We start from the raw sequence: 13,239 nt of genomic DNA on the forward strand, positions 1-13,239 counted from the left end.
TGGGAGGGGACTGCGCCAGGGGACAGGAAGTGAGGACTGTCAGCGCTGTCCTGGAGGCTGGTGCCACAGCCCCCAAAGCAGACAAGATTGTCTCCCAAACCCTAGGTCCTGGCACTCAGCCACCTGCTACATATCCCCCCAGCCCCTGATGTGCCAGGGGCTCTTCAAGCACAACAGGCCCAAGTCTGAAGCCAACCTCACAAGCCTTGGTTGGGAAACCTTATTAGGTAGCTGTTAACATATATTGAGGTGTCAGGAATACTGTAGGGAGCACACGTAACCCTATAACAACCTGCATCATCAACCCAGCTGGGAACCCTCCCCCCCCCCCCCCCCCCCCGCCCCGGTCCTGCCCACCATCCTGACCAGTCTCTATCCACCTTGTGTGTCTCAGTTTCTTGTATGATCGCCAGGGGTTGCCTCCAGGTGGAGATTCCTGCTTTGATTTTTAGCTCCTTCCACCCCATCCTCACTGGTGCCAGATTGAGCTTCGTTTTTTTTTTTTTTAAAGACTTTATTTATTTATGAGAGACAGAGAGAGAGAGAGAGAGAGAGAGACAGGCAAAGGGAGAAGCAGGCCCCATGCAGGGAACCCGATGTGGGACTTGATCCTGGGTCTCTAGGATCACGCCCTGGGTTGAAGGCGGCGCTAAACCGCTGAGCCACCCAGGGATCCCCCCAGATGGAGCTTCCTAAGATAAGACACAAGTCTGCATAGTTTCCTGCTTAAAATTCTTCAAGTGGCCATTGCGGGTCCTTGGCGTGGTGTTCCAGGTGCCGCATGATCTGGTTCCCGACTTACACGGCAGCCTCATCTTCCAGCATGTCTAGTCCCAGGCTTGGAAGACACCTTCCAGCCCCTCCCGTGTGGTTCCATACCTGCTGGATCACCTGCTCCGCTCCCAAGCCTTTAGGACTCCCTCCAGGGTGGGTCACCTCCTCTGGGAAGCAAGAGCATCCTCTCGGGCTGAGCGAGGTGCTGCCCTCTGCTGAGGATCCCAAACACCCTTACCCGTCTCCATTGGTGGCGCTCGTCTGTGCATTCAGCCCCTCACACGTGTTTCCCGAGCACCTGTTGTGTGCCAGGCACCGTTCTAGACCCACCGGGCACAACTCAGATCTGCCCCGTGGCCCTCTACGTCTCATGCAGGCCCTTCTCCCATGTCTCATGGGACCTCTGGTTTGCTTGTCATCTGTCCCTCTGCACAGCGGCCCGCTGGAGGACAGGCCCGCGTGGTGTTCTCATCTGTGTCCCCGGCATCTAGTGTGGGAGGGTCTTGATGAATGTTCAGTGCTTCTGGAAAGGGCCTGCTGGCCTCAAGTTCCCTGAGTGCCCGAAGCAGGGCTCTCGGTCCTGGTCATTGATTCCTAGACTCAGGGACCCAGGGTGATTCGGTGAGGGAAGCATGGAAAATGCGCTGGAGAGCCTGGGGAAGCTTTGGATCGTGCCCTGGGTGACTCCTCCTCACCAGGCGGTTGTGTGCACCCCAGCCACAGCTGGGCTGGAGTTCTCCCGCATTTGGGGGACACTTCTGGCCTGGGGCTCCCCCTGTAAGCCTGGCTGTCACGAGGGTCACACAGCCCCCAGCCTTTCCTCCAGAAACTGCTTTCCCCATCCTGGGGAAAATTGCTTCCCAAATTACACCCCTCCATTTCCCGAGCTTTAAACACAGCGCGGAGGACACATAAATTGCATAAGGGCCTTCTCATTCCCGTTGGATGCATTGAATAATGTAACATTCCAACAATACCTAAAGGTACACTGTATTATTAAAACTCACTGGTGTTAAAAAAGGAAGAAGCAGGAGCAGCTTGGCTACAGTAACATTGTCACAGACTCCCACTAGATGCCAGAATAATAAAACCCAAATTATATTTATTTATTTATTTATTTATTTATTTATTTATTTATTTGCCAGAGACAGGATTCACAAGGCATGAGGGGAGTCAGGAATGAAGCTGGTTTCTGGTTTAAAAACGGAAGGAGGAGACTCATTTATTCTGAATATTATGTATTTCCTATAACCTTTACTGTTGCAGTGAAGCGCCCATATTATCCTTCTCCTGGCTAAAGAGGTGGCAAGTTTTGCTTTCTTAGCATGAGCCTTATGTCAAGCTCTGGGTCTGGTTATTGGCTTGGGTTGTGGGGGAGCAAAGACCAAGAGGAATCGGGGAAGGGAGAAATGGGACAGGTGCACGCCAGCACCTGGAACGGTGCCTGGAGGATGGGGGAGGCGGGGTGGCTTCAGAGGGAGATGAGGACAGGAGGTGGAGCCTGCCCACCTGCAGAGTCCTGAGTTCATGGTGGCAGTGTAGTGGGTAGGACAAGTGGCTCCGCTTGGTTTGGATGTGTTGGTAGTTTTTAAAAAACAAATCCTGGGACGCCTGGGTGGCTCAGCAGTTGAGCATCTGCCTTCGGCTCAGGCCATGATCCCAGGGTCCTGGGATTGAGTCCCACATCGGGCTCCCTTCAGGGAGCCTGCTTCTTCCTCTCTCCTTGTGTCTCTGCCTCTCTCTCTCTAATGAATACATAAAATCTTTAAAAACAAAACAAAAACAAATACTAATCCTTGCCTTTACTTTGAATTTGCCAAGTTTTATCTCAGTCCAACTGCCGGGTGAGTTTGAGTGAGTTTAGGGTGTGTGGTACAATGACTCGTATGGACATGCTGTGAAGAGGTCACCGCGGTAGGGTGGGGTGACACCCACGTTCACACACGTTTTCCCGGAGAGACGAGTTCTGAGATCTGCTCTCTTGACAACCTTCCTGTTTACAGCACAGCATGGTTGAGTGCGGCCATGTGCTGTCTGGGACTCACCTGCAGCAGGAAGTCGGGACCTCCCGACTTGTCACCTGCTCCCCACTCCCTGCCTCCCTCCGGGAGCCACCCGCCTGCTTTCTGTTTCATTGGCAAATCCTCTGGATTTCCTTTAGCTCCTGCCAGGAGAGCCAGTCGCAGAAAAACTTCCTCTGGGAAGTGAAATGAACCAGCAAAGGTGTGGTTTGGGGAGAAAGGCCCCATCCTAGATGGGCGGGTTGAGTCCCCTGGGATTTGCTGATGCCATTTCCTGAGTCCCTCTGGGATTTGAACCAGAATGTTAGGCCGACGAGGAATGGCGCTGGGTTCAATTCCTGGACTTGGAGTCGGGGCCCGTGTGCCAGCCACAGGCCCAGGGAGGGGGCGTAAAATGAGGGGTGCTGGCGGGTTGTCTCTGCTTTTCTGTGTTACCATGTCTTGCATCCTGTACATGAAGCCACTTCCTCAGATGACCCTGCTTGGAAGGGACGATTGCCATCCCTGGCCTGCCCAGGTGTCCTCAGGTCCAGGTGTGCCTTTCTCTTCAGAGATGTGGAAAACAAGCCAGAGTGGACGCTTTGTGGCCGGGACCCCTCTCCACCCGGAAGCCGTGCATGTGGGTGTCTGGCGGGCTCAGGTGTTCACCTGGGGGACGCGACAGTATTTGGCCTTCCCCCCACCTCTGGGCATCAGCAGACCCACATGAGCGGGGGTTATGGTCACTCAGTACCTGTCAGGTCACCTAGGAAATGTTCCTCACCTGTGCAGGGCTCACCTACACTTGGCTTGTCCTTCCTTCCCTTGTTCGTTGAGCAGGTGCTGCTGAGCACCTGCTGTGTGCCAGCCCTGGCCAGGGGCAGGGGGCACGGTGCTGAGAGGGACCAGCCTGGATCTGCCCTCACGGGATAAGCTTTGTCCTGTTTTGATGATGGTGATGATGATGATGATGATGATGGTGATGATGATGATGATGATGATGGTGATGATGATGGTGGTGATGATGGTGGTGATGGTGATGGTGATGATGATGGTGATGACGGTGATGATGGTGATGATGGTGATGATGATGATGATGATGATGATGATTTGGCCAAGTTCTCCTCCTCCTGAGGTCCCCTGCCCTCCCACTCTGAGCCCTGTGGTGGGCAGAGGACAGGGGTCCTCAGGGAAGAATGAAGGGGCCAACTCTCAGTCCAGTCCCCCTCGGGGCTGGAGTTAGCGGGCAGCCAGAGGACCTTCCCGTCCACACAGGTCTATTGTAGCAGGAACCTCTGCCGGGCCCGGGGCCTATTTGTGTGTTGGCTTATTATTATTATGACTTTTTTGCTGAAGACACTTTCTAGAAGTCCCAGTGTTTATGTTTCTATCTTCTCTCCCTAATGGCAGGAATCCCAACAGGAGGCCTTCTGCCCCCTTGGGAACAAAACAGGGAGCTGGGCCGGCTCCGTGGCTGCCATGGGCCTTGGAGACTTGAACTGGCAGCTGGGATGGGAGGAGGGGTGAGAATGGGCTGGAGAGACCTGCCCTGAGACTGGCCTCTCCCAGCCCGCTCCCTGCCCTTGCCCGTGGTAGGCCTTCCCTGGGAGCATGTCCTTCATCCTCCTGGGACCCCCACCACCTATGTCCAGCCTTCCTGGGAAACTGAAGCCTCTGCCCACCTGCAGATTATTTTGAGGGCTCCCCCTACTAAAGCCAGGGGGTTGGATCCTGAAGAAGCAGGTTGAGGGGTCGGGAGGGTCCTGGCTGCCAGCCAACCCTTGTGTCCACTGTCCCTGGGCTTCCTCAGTGTGGGGGTCCCCACCGCCTGCAGCAAGAAGGACGTGGACGTAGATGCCAGTCGTGGAGGCTCCCTGCCTGCCTCTGGCCCTGGGCTGGGCACTGACAGTCTGGGACCGCAGCACTGTGCTTGGTGCGGGGGGGGGGGGGGGGGGGGGGGGGAGGGATGCCCAGTGAATGTGATTCCCAGCAGGGGGCAGGTGTGTGGGAAGGTACGCAACTCCTTCCCCTGCTGGATTTGGGACAGCAGGTCATGGCCTTGACCCTGGGCCTCAGCTGGGCAGGCCGGCAGCCTGTGCTGCGGGTCTCATGGGCTTTCTGCTCTCTTTTCTTCTCCCTTTTTCCGGAGCCAGCCCTGGGGCCTTGAGAGTCGCCATAGCTACTTACTTGCTTGGCCTTTTGCCGCTTACCTTTACTATTCTGTGAAGAAGGAGGTGGGACCAGCCCCTCCCCGGGGCAGCTGGAGGCCAGTCTGCACTGGGGTGAGTCCTGTGTCCCAGAAAACCCCTGGGCAGGGGCCCCGGTTCTGTCCTGTGGGTGGTGGCTGGTGTTTCCTCCTGCAGAGTAGGAGCAAACATGTGCTTGCAATCCCGGCCAAGCTGGGACATGACCTCTCATTTAAGGCGATAAAGGGCAGCCGGCCAGTGGTGAGGCTGGCTCTCGCCCGGGTGCCCCAAGGCCTGGCAGTGCAGGGCAGCTCGCCTGGGATTGGGGGGGGGGAGCACAGGGCTGCTCATCCCTGCCTCGATCTGCTCCCAGGGACCCCATGGCCTACGCTCCCCCATCGAAGTGAGCGCCGCAGCTGTGCACCGCGCAGCAAAGTGAAAATAACCTCTCTTGTGGGGGCCTGCGCCACTCCTGGGGAGGCTGTGCAGAGCTGGGGCGCCGGGTGCCCAGCATGGGAGTGTGGGGGGGTGGGGTGTGACGGCGTCACCCTGCAGGATCTGGGGGCTCTCTGGGTTCCTGGCCCTGAAGGATCTGGGGGCTCTCTGGGTTCCTGGCCCTTCTCCCCGCCCTGTCTTTACTCCCTGTCCCTGGTCACCTCTCCTCCTTGGGTTTGGGTACAGGGGTGCTGTCCGCCCGTCCACCTTGCTCCTGTTCCAGGGGGTCTGGTGCAGAATGAGTTCCAGCCCCTGCCTCTTGTGCTGGCTGCCGAGGAGCAGGCATTTGGCTCTGCGAGTGCCCACCTACTTGCCCTCTGCCCATCAGCTCGGTCACCACCTGGAACCGCCTCTATGGGGGCTCCTCTTTCCTCCACCTGGGCGCCTGCCTCCCCCAGCCATTTCTCCCACGGCCGTTAGCACCGATCTAGGAGAACAGATCACACACTTGATTTTCCCATCAACAAGGGGCCTCATGGAGCTCAGTGCGGCTTCCCATCCTCTCGGTGCCCAGCTCCTGGTGCTGTGCATGGCACGGATGGTCACTGAAAAGGCCTGTGGTGCCCGGGCATTTCTGTGCGGGTGGCAGTGCCCTGTGAGGTTGGCCCTGCCATTTGGGATGTGGGTGGTTCTCCTTTAAGTAACTGGATTTTAGGAAAAGAAACAAACTGGTAGTCTTTTTCTTTTTTTCCTTTTTTAAAGCTCCATTGTGGGATTTCTGGGGATGTGCCAGTGGGAGCCTTTCCATGGAGGCGGGCTGGGGGGACCACTCCCCAGCCAACCCGCCTTGGACCCTGCCCTGGAGCCGGTCTTGGGGGACTGGCCAGAGAGGATGCCCTGAATGGTCTTGGGGTCCTACCTGCCTGTTGGCATGCATGCAGGTTGGTGTGAATTAAGCAAAGAAAGGCCTGACAAGGCCCAGGTGCCCCCCCAACCCTGACTCCAAACAGCAGCAACCTGTGGCCTTGTGTTCCCTGGGAATCCTGACTCCAGGGACTGTAGGATAGTGTCCTACGGAAGCCTGATGTGTGCATAGGGGACAGTTCCTTCATTCCTTCACTGGACAAACACCGAGGGAGTGCCAGCTGTGTGCCAGGCACCGTCTAGGCACGCTGGGGACGGGTATTAAGACAGACCCATGTATCTGCCCTCAGGCATCTGTGTGGTAGCAGATGTGATCAGCCCCGGGGAAATTCATGGGGCAGAGGAGGAGGGGATGCCAAAGGGCAGCCGCTGTGATTGGAAGGGTGTTCGGCTCCAGGTTGGCCACTGGAAGGGTGCTGTGTAACAGAGTCCCCAGGGAGGGAGGGAGAATCCAGGCAGTTGTGCAGGGAGGAGGGTCCCGAGCAACAGAGGCACAAAGGTGTGGTGCAGGGGGAGGCCCGCGTGCGTTGGGACGGAGGGACGGCCTGGAGGCCCGGGGGCTGCTCAGGGTCCCGTGGGCAGAGGAGGATTGACCAGGAAGCACTGAGCCCACAGCTGAAGCAAGACCCTGCAGCTGATTTTTGCCTTTGTAATCTTAGGCCCCCCCCCGCAAATCATGTAAGCGTCGAGGTCACCAAACCTGGTTTCACTTGGCTCGCAGGCCAGTGTTGCAACCCTGGGTGTTTTCTCCCGGGGACATAGGACGCCGCTGGAGGGAGATGTTAGGAGAGTGACTTCACCCAGAGAATCTCTTAAAAAGAGAGGGACCAGGGGGCACCTGGGTGGCTCAGGGGTTGAGCATCTGCCTTTGGCTCAGGGCGTGATCCCAGGGTCCTGGGATGGAATCCCGCATCAGGCTCCCTGCATGGAGCCTGCTTCTCCCTCTGCCTGTGTCTCTGCCTCCCTCTCTCCCTGTGTCACTCATGTAAATAAATAAAATCTTAAAAAAAAAAAAAAAAAAGACCAGCGAGTTTTGGGAATGGTGGCTGTGGGGAGTCCTGGACCCTGTCCTGGGTGAGGCAGGAAGTGAGCGGGGGCGTGACCAGACTGGGTGTGGCCAGCATGGGAGAGGGGAGTCCAAGGACAGCTGGTGGGGGCACCACAGTGGGAGGTGGGAGGACTGACTGCGTGGCAGGGGTTGGGGGAGCCCACCTGCCCCTTGGCACGTCGGGATCCTAATGCTCTGTTTCCCAGCAGGCTCTGCTCCTTCCCCTGGGGTGTGACCCTTGGTGGCCACCAGTGACCTCTAGGTTACTCACACCCATGTTTGTTTTATATCAAAAAGAGGTTGCTTGCTTCAAAGGCGTTTACATCTTTTTCTTTTCTTTTCTTTTCCCTCAGGTTGAGAATCTCAGGTCCCTGAGAACCTGAAGCTTTTCCTGCTGATTCTCACTATTTCTCAGCAAATTTCTACCCGAGAAAGTTCCAGAAAGAACCCCGTGGGAGGCCTCCCTGCTGCAGTGAAGCAGGCCTCACCCACCACTACCAGGTGAGGTCGCCGCCGGCCAGGACAGTCCTTAGCATCTGCATTTGCAACGGAAAAATGTTTTATTGCCACGAGAGAATGGCAGGGTGGGGATGTCCTGCTTGCTGTGGTGTGAGGACCGCCGTCCGTGTCTTTTGTGGGCTCAGGGGCAGGATGGGGAGCGTCGGCAGGCCCCCGGTGGGGGGGATGCTGGCCTGAATCTGTAAGGAGGGCCTGCTCTCCGTGAAATCCCTCAGCCTGGCTGCAGAGTTTTCCCCTGGGAAGGCAGGGGGACAGGGTGTCACGTCTGCTGTGTGGTGTCAGCACAGAATGCTGCAGAGGCCAGGTCTGACCTTCCCCTGCCCAGATCTCCCTGCAGCCCAGCAAGCGGCTCTAATGCCTCCAGCAGGCCGTGTGCGTGCTTGCTCCATTCCACTTCACCTGTGGCAGGAAGCCCCCGGGGTCAGCGGGTTAGCAGCAGACCCCTATAGGCTCGGGGCCCTTTGCCCTTAGGGCCGCCCCACTTCAGACGCCAGCCACAAGCCTTGGGAGCCACTTGCACTTCTGACCTACCAGCTACAAATCCCCATGACCTTCAGTTTTGATAATTTGCTAGAATGACTCTCTGAATTTAAGAGCCATATCGACGGCTACATTTTTATGATGCAGGACACACGGGGACAAGGTCTGCCCTCACCCTGTAGGGATAGGACAGGTCACTCTCCCAGCACATCCACGCGTTCACCCGTCACAAAGCTCCCTGAGCTTCGGACGTCCGGAGTTTTACTGGAGTCCTGTTATGTCATCAGCCACAAGGCTGGACCGTGGCTCCTGCCCCGCTCTCCTCCCACTGCCCGGGAAGGCAAAGCACCAGTTCTCCCATAGGTGCCTGTCTACGGACCCGCCCTGAGCCACCCAGTCAGCAGGAAGCCAGACCTGGGAATAACAGACCACACTCCCATCCCTCAGGAATTCCAGAGGTGTTAGAGGTTACCTCCCTGGAACCAGGGACAAAACCCAGACACGTTCTGGACCCCATCACCAGGAAGCTCGGTGCAGCCCCGCTCCCTGCAGAGAAGCTGCACAAAACCGGAGGGTCGGGCTCACCCGAGGCGGGGCAAGAAGGACTTGAACCCCTCGCACCGCAGTCCACCATGTGCTCATCCTGCCCTGGGCGGAGCAAATGATGCCAATAAGAGTTCTGGGCAAGGAGACAAGGACACAGGCCGGTCCCTCCAGTATCCCTCAAAAGGTGCCCGCTTTCATGTGCACAGAGTGAGGTTCTCTGCCAGGCCTGGGGCATCTCCGGGGATGCACTGCTTACTTCCTTTTCCTGACGGAAGTGGGCTCCCTGCCTCGGGGTGTTTGGGGCCTGCTTCTTGTGGTGGGTAGATGTGCACTGACTGAGCCGCATGCTGGCATTCAGCCGTCCTCGAGGGCCCCCAATGCACTGAGCCTGTGGTGCAGGCGGGAGACCCAGCGGACACAAGCCAAGCCCTTGCCGTTCACGTGCTAGTGGGACGAACGCACCTGTAGAGTAGTGTCGGGTAGTGCTGAGGCTCTGTGGAAAGGTGGTCAAGGGCAATAGAGGGTGGCGGAGGCTGCTGTTCCCCTGGGACAGTCCTGGGCAGGACCTGGAGGCTACTGCTCGGGGCACAGGCTGAGGGGAGCAAGGGTGGCAACCAGCTGAGCCCTGTGGAGAGTGGTTCAGGCAGAGGGTCTGGCTAGTGCAAAGGCCCTGAGGCATGCTGGAGAAGTAGCAAAGAAGACTGGCCTGCCAGGGCCAAGTTGGGGAGCAGGGTAGAAAGTGTAGCACCTAAATTCAGAAGTTTTTAGGCCAAGAATAAGGATTTGGGGTTTTTGTCTTAAAGATGGTAGGAGCTACAGAAGGGATTGGATCACCAGATTTGAGTTAGATGTGGATGACGTTGCCTTCTGTGTGGGGAATAGATGGGGAGGGAAGTCAGAGCATAAGCAGGGTACCTCAGGGAGGCTGGGGCTTGTCCCCGGGAGTGGTGGGTGTGCCACGGCCCCAGAATGAGAAACGTGGGTCTGTGGACATGTTTGAGGTGAGAATTTCAAACAACTGCCCTGCTATGCTGAAATGACTGCTATTCCACTGCTGAACCTTGGGGTTCCCTTAGAGAGCCTGCAGAGGAAGGTCAGACACCGGGACAGGGACAGGGGAGCCAGGCCCTGTGATGGCTCAGAAGGTCTCCATCCCTCGGGACCTTCTAAATCCTTCAGTGCTGCGGGTCCCCTTAGAGGGCACGTATGGCTTGTGACTGACCTCCGTGTGGGCCAGGCCACCCTGCGGTCATTCCCTGTCCCCAAAATCTCAGGACCCTGGTTCTAAAGCAAGCATATGTGGTGCTGTCCCTGGAGGCAGCAGAGCGCCGACATCCTGCGGGCAGGTGACTCTTGGAAGAGGCTTTTCCTCTGAAGGAGGTTGCAGGGCCTCAGGTGAAAAGGTCAGTTTTGGGGGTTGTTGGAGCCAGAAGCACCAGACTGGCTGGTGGGTGATGGCAGTCCTGGGAATTCGGCGCTCAGTGGGGCCTGTGCAAGTTGCTTTCCACCTGCAGCTGCTTCTCTCCTTCCAGCCCCTTGTTGGTTGAACAAAGTCTCCCTCCGAAATTGTGCAGTGGGCAGAGGGTGTTCGTGTTTCCTTCCTCCCTGGGGCGGGGGGGGGGGGGGCAACAGGGGGAAGTCAGGGCGGGAGAGAAGGCACCAGGGGAAGACTCCGGTGTCCCAGTTGTGCCGAGCAGTTTGAAGGCTGCAGAGGACTCGGGGCTGTACTTTGCCTTTCAATCCACTTCGGGCAGGTGGTGGGTCTGAGAAGAGGGAGGCCAGGCACCCTGAGCGGTGGTCGGGCGTGCCAGCTCCTGGGGCCTGCAGACACCCTCCCACCCGGTGGCGGCGGCGGTGGTGCCCCCCACTCTTCTCCAGGGGACCCAGACAGGAGCTCCAGAGGGAGCCAGACCCACCCCTGGGCACCCCAGTGCATCCGGCTTTGATGTCTGGAAAAAAAGGGAGAGGAGCAGACAAGCCAGTCCCTTCCCCTGCGGAGGGCCCTCCCCCGGGATTTCATCATCTTCCCGGGTGAAGCGCACCTGGGCCTCTGCTGGCAGGAGGAGAGCCAGCCAGGGATGGGGGTCGGGAGGGGGGTGAAGCCGGGGAGAGAGCCAGGCTGTAAGGTGCTCCTGCACACCTTCTGTGGTGGTGGCGTGTCAACGGGCAGGTGCCTCCTCAGAGCGCTTCAGGGTCAGTCACGGGCAAGGTCAGAGTAGGCGAGCATCTGCTGGAGCTTCTCGGGTGAGCGGGGCTGTCCCACCCCTTGGGCATGCAGACCATTCAGCCTAACTCCCGGTCCAGTCCGGTCGCTGCGGAATCGTCCTCACTGGGGGCCTGGGGGCCTGGGGGCACTCCCCTCCTCGGCCTTGGAAAGAGTCCCATAAATCACATCCCATTTTAAGGCTTATCCTTTAAATATGGATTCAATTTGGATTTTACTGTATAGTAAACTCTGAGTCCCTAATAAAAACATGGACGGAAATTAATCTGCTACAAAATGAGATTTGTCTCTTGGTGTGGTGATGGAGACCTGGGATGGATCAGTGCTGCGGTGCGGGTCGCCGGGGAGGGACACTCGCTTGGTTCCCTGGAAAAACTCATGGTGGGCGTCTTGGCTCTTCGGCCCCGGCCCCTCCCCGTCCCCTCCCTCCCCCTTGCCATTCTCACCTGACTGCCTGAGTCCTCCCAAGCCACCAAACCACTGAGCTGTGTGTCAGGGTCACTAGATGAAGCAGAGGGTACCGCCGGGTGTTCCTTCTCTAGGTGTTTCTGGGGCGGGGGGGCCACCTTTGTCCTGGAGCTGAGAGACACACAAGGTCTTCTGCTCTGACCTCCTGCACCTCAGAGGGTGCTCCTGAAGCCTGCAGGGGAGGAGGAAGTGCAGCCGGAGTTCAGCCTTCTGCTCAAGACTGGCTTTGGGCTGGGCCACAAGCTCGTCTTAAAAATGACCACGTCCGGGGACATGTGTGCACCCGAAAGCAGGGGCTGCCACACTCTGGCATTGGGGCAGACAGTGAGAGCGTCGTAACTGCGCAGCCGGCACATGTCGGGCGTTGTCCCCGCTTCAACACGGGAACCCATCCATCTACACCCCTCCCCCCACCCGGGGACGGACCCCTGAGCTGCCACATGCAACTTCCCATAAATCATCCCCGAATGAGCGCGCTTCCCACGCCATCCATCACGCCCCGTCTCTTGTCTGCTTGTTTTTAAAAGCTGTTAAACTGGAATCCATCACAGGGCATCCTCGGGGGGCCCCGGCGAAGCAAAGGCTGCCCGCATCAGCAATATTAATGCACACAGAGCTTTCTAGAGCATCGAGGTAAACGTCTCCCCCGTGGTGGGGAGAGGGAGAGCACGGCTTTATCTAGTTACACCAGAAGCTAATGGGATGTTTTTCTGACACTTGCAGTTAATACATCCCTGCCACGCATGAGGAAGTCCTGGTTGCTGCCGGTGAGGCAGGGAAGGACCACCTTCAGGATGCTGCTGGGGCCTCTGCCTTCTCATGCGGGCATCTCACTTCCCCTGAACCTGGTAGTTTCGTTGGAAGACTTTAGCTTGAGCCAGTCTTCTGGGAAACATGGCTCCTTCTGGGAACAGCTGTGGTCCCTCTTGTATTGCTAAATGGTTTTGGAAAGGAGGATTCAGGAAGGGCGTTGAGATCAGCTTTCATCCTTGCTTCTGAGCTCTTGCTGCTGGAGCTCGTTCTGGGGATGTGCCCTTGAGGAGGGGAGGGGAGGAGGACGGGAGCTCCCTGCCCTTCCTGGGGGTGAGGGTGCAAGGTAGGCCTGGAACCTCCCCAGCAATCCTTTAGCATCCAGTGAATTGACCAGTGTGGCGTTGCTCCCGGGGGCCCTCCTGTGTGTCCCGGGCAGCTGTCACCAGCCCGGGAGGCGGTGGGGATGTTTGATTCCGTCTGCTCTGGCTTCCCTGCTATCCTTTTCTTTGCCCCGTGTTTGTTGGTAGAAGGATGAAACTGCTGTCGCACCAGTGAGGCATTTGTAAAAAATAGAACAGGCTGCTGTTTTTTTTTTTTTTTTTTCCTGACTTTTGAACTGGAGGAGGGGAATGGGCAGCCCTGGGGCTGGCGGGTTGGGGAGGAGTGGTGGGCGCAGCCCCCTCCGCAGAGCTGTCCAATTACAGCCCATTAGTCACTCAAGGTGTTGAAGCATTTAGAACAATTAAAGGTGAGAAGTTTCCAGATGCAGCCTCGTGCTGGTGCTGGAAGGCAGGCTCTGCTGGCTGCTCCCCAGATGGGAATCATGAGACCTGAGTGTGGCGGCAACAGCCATCTCGCGGGAGCCGGCCTGGTCCCTGTCCC

General features: G+C 57.6%; 1 protein-coding gene across 11 annotated transcripts in view; it reads left to right on the plus strand.

The window, feature by feature from the left end:
* Nucleotides 1-13,239, plus strand: part of RBFOX3 (RNA binding fox-1 homolog 3) — a 445,638-nt gene that overhangs the window by 128,913 nt on the left and 303,486 nt on the right. For 10 of the 11 annotated variants that reach the window (XM_038546405.1, XM_038546408.1, XM_038546403.1 and 7 more), the window contains one exon: nt 7,721-7,868. The gene's annotated coding sequence lies outside the window, so the exon portion shown is untranslated. Of the gene's footprint in view, nt 1-6,197; nt 6,337-7,720; nt 7,869-13,239 lie in introns of those variants that run through there. The other variant, XM_038546407.1, reaches the window with a different exon arrangement.

Source organism: Canis lupus, chromosome 9 (assembly GCF_011100685.1).
Source record: "Canis lupus familiaris isolate Mischka breed German Shepherd chromosome 9, alternate assembly UU_Cfam_GSD_1.0, whole genome shotgun sequence".
NCBI lineage: Eukaryota > Metazoa > Chordata > Mammalia > Carnivora > Canidae > Canis > Canis lupus.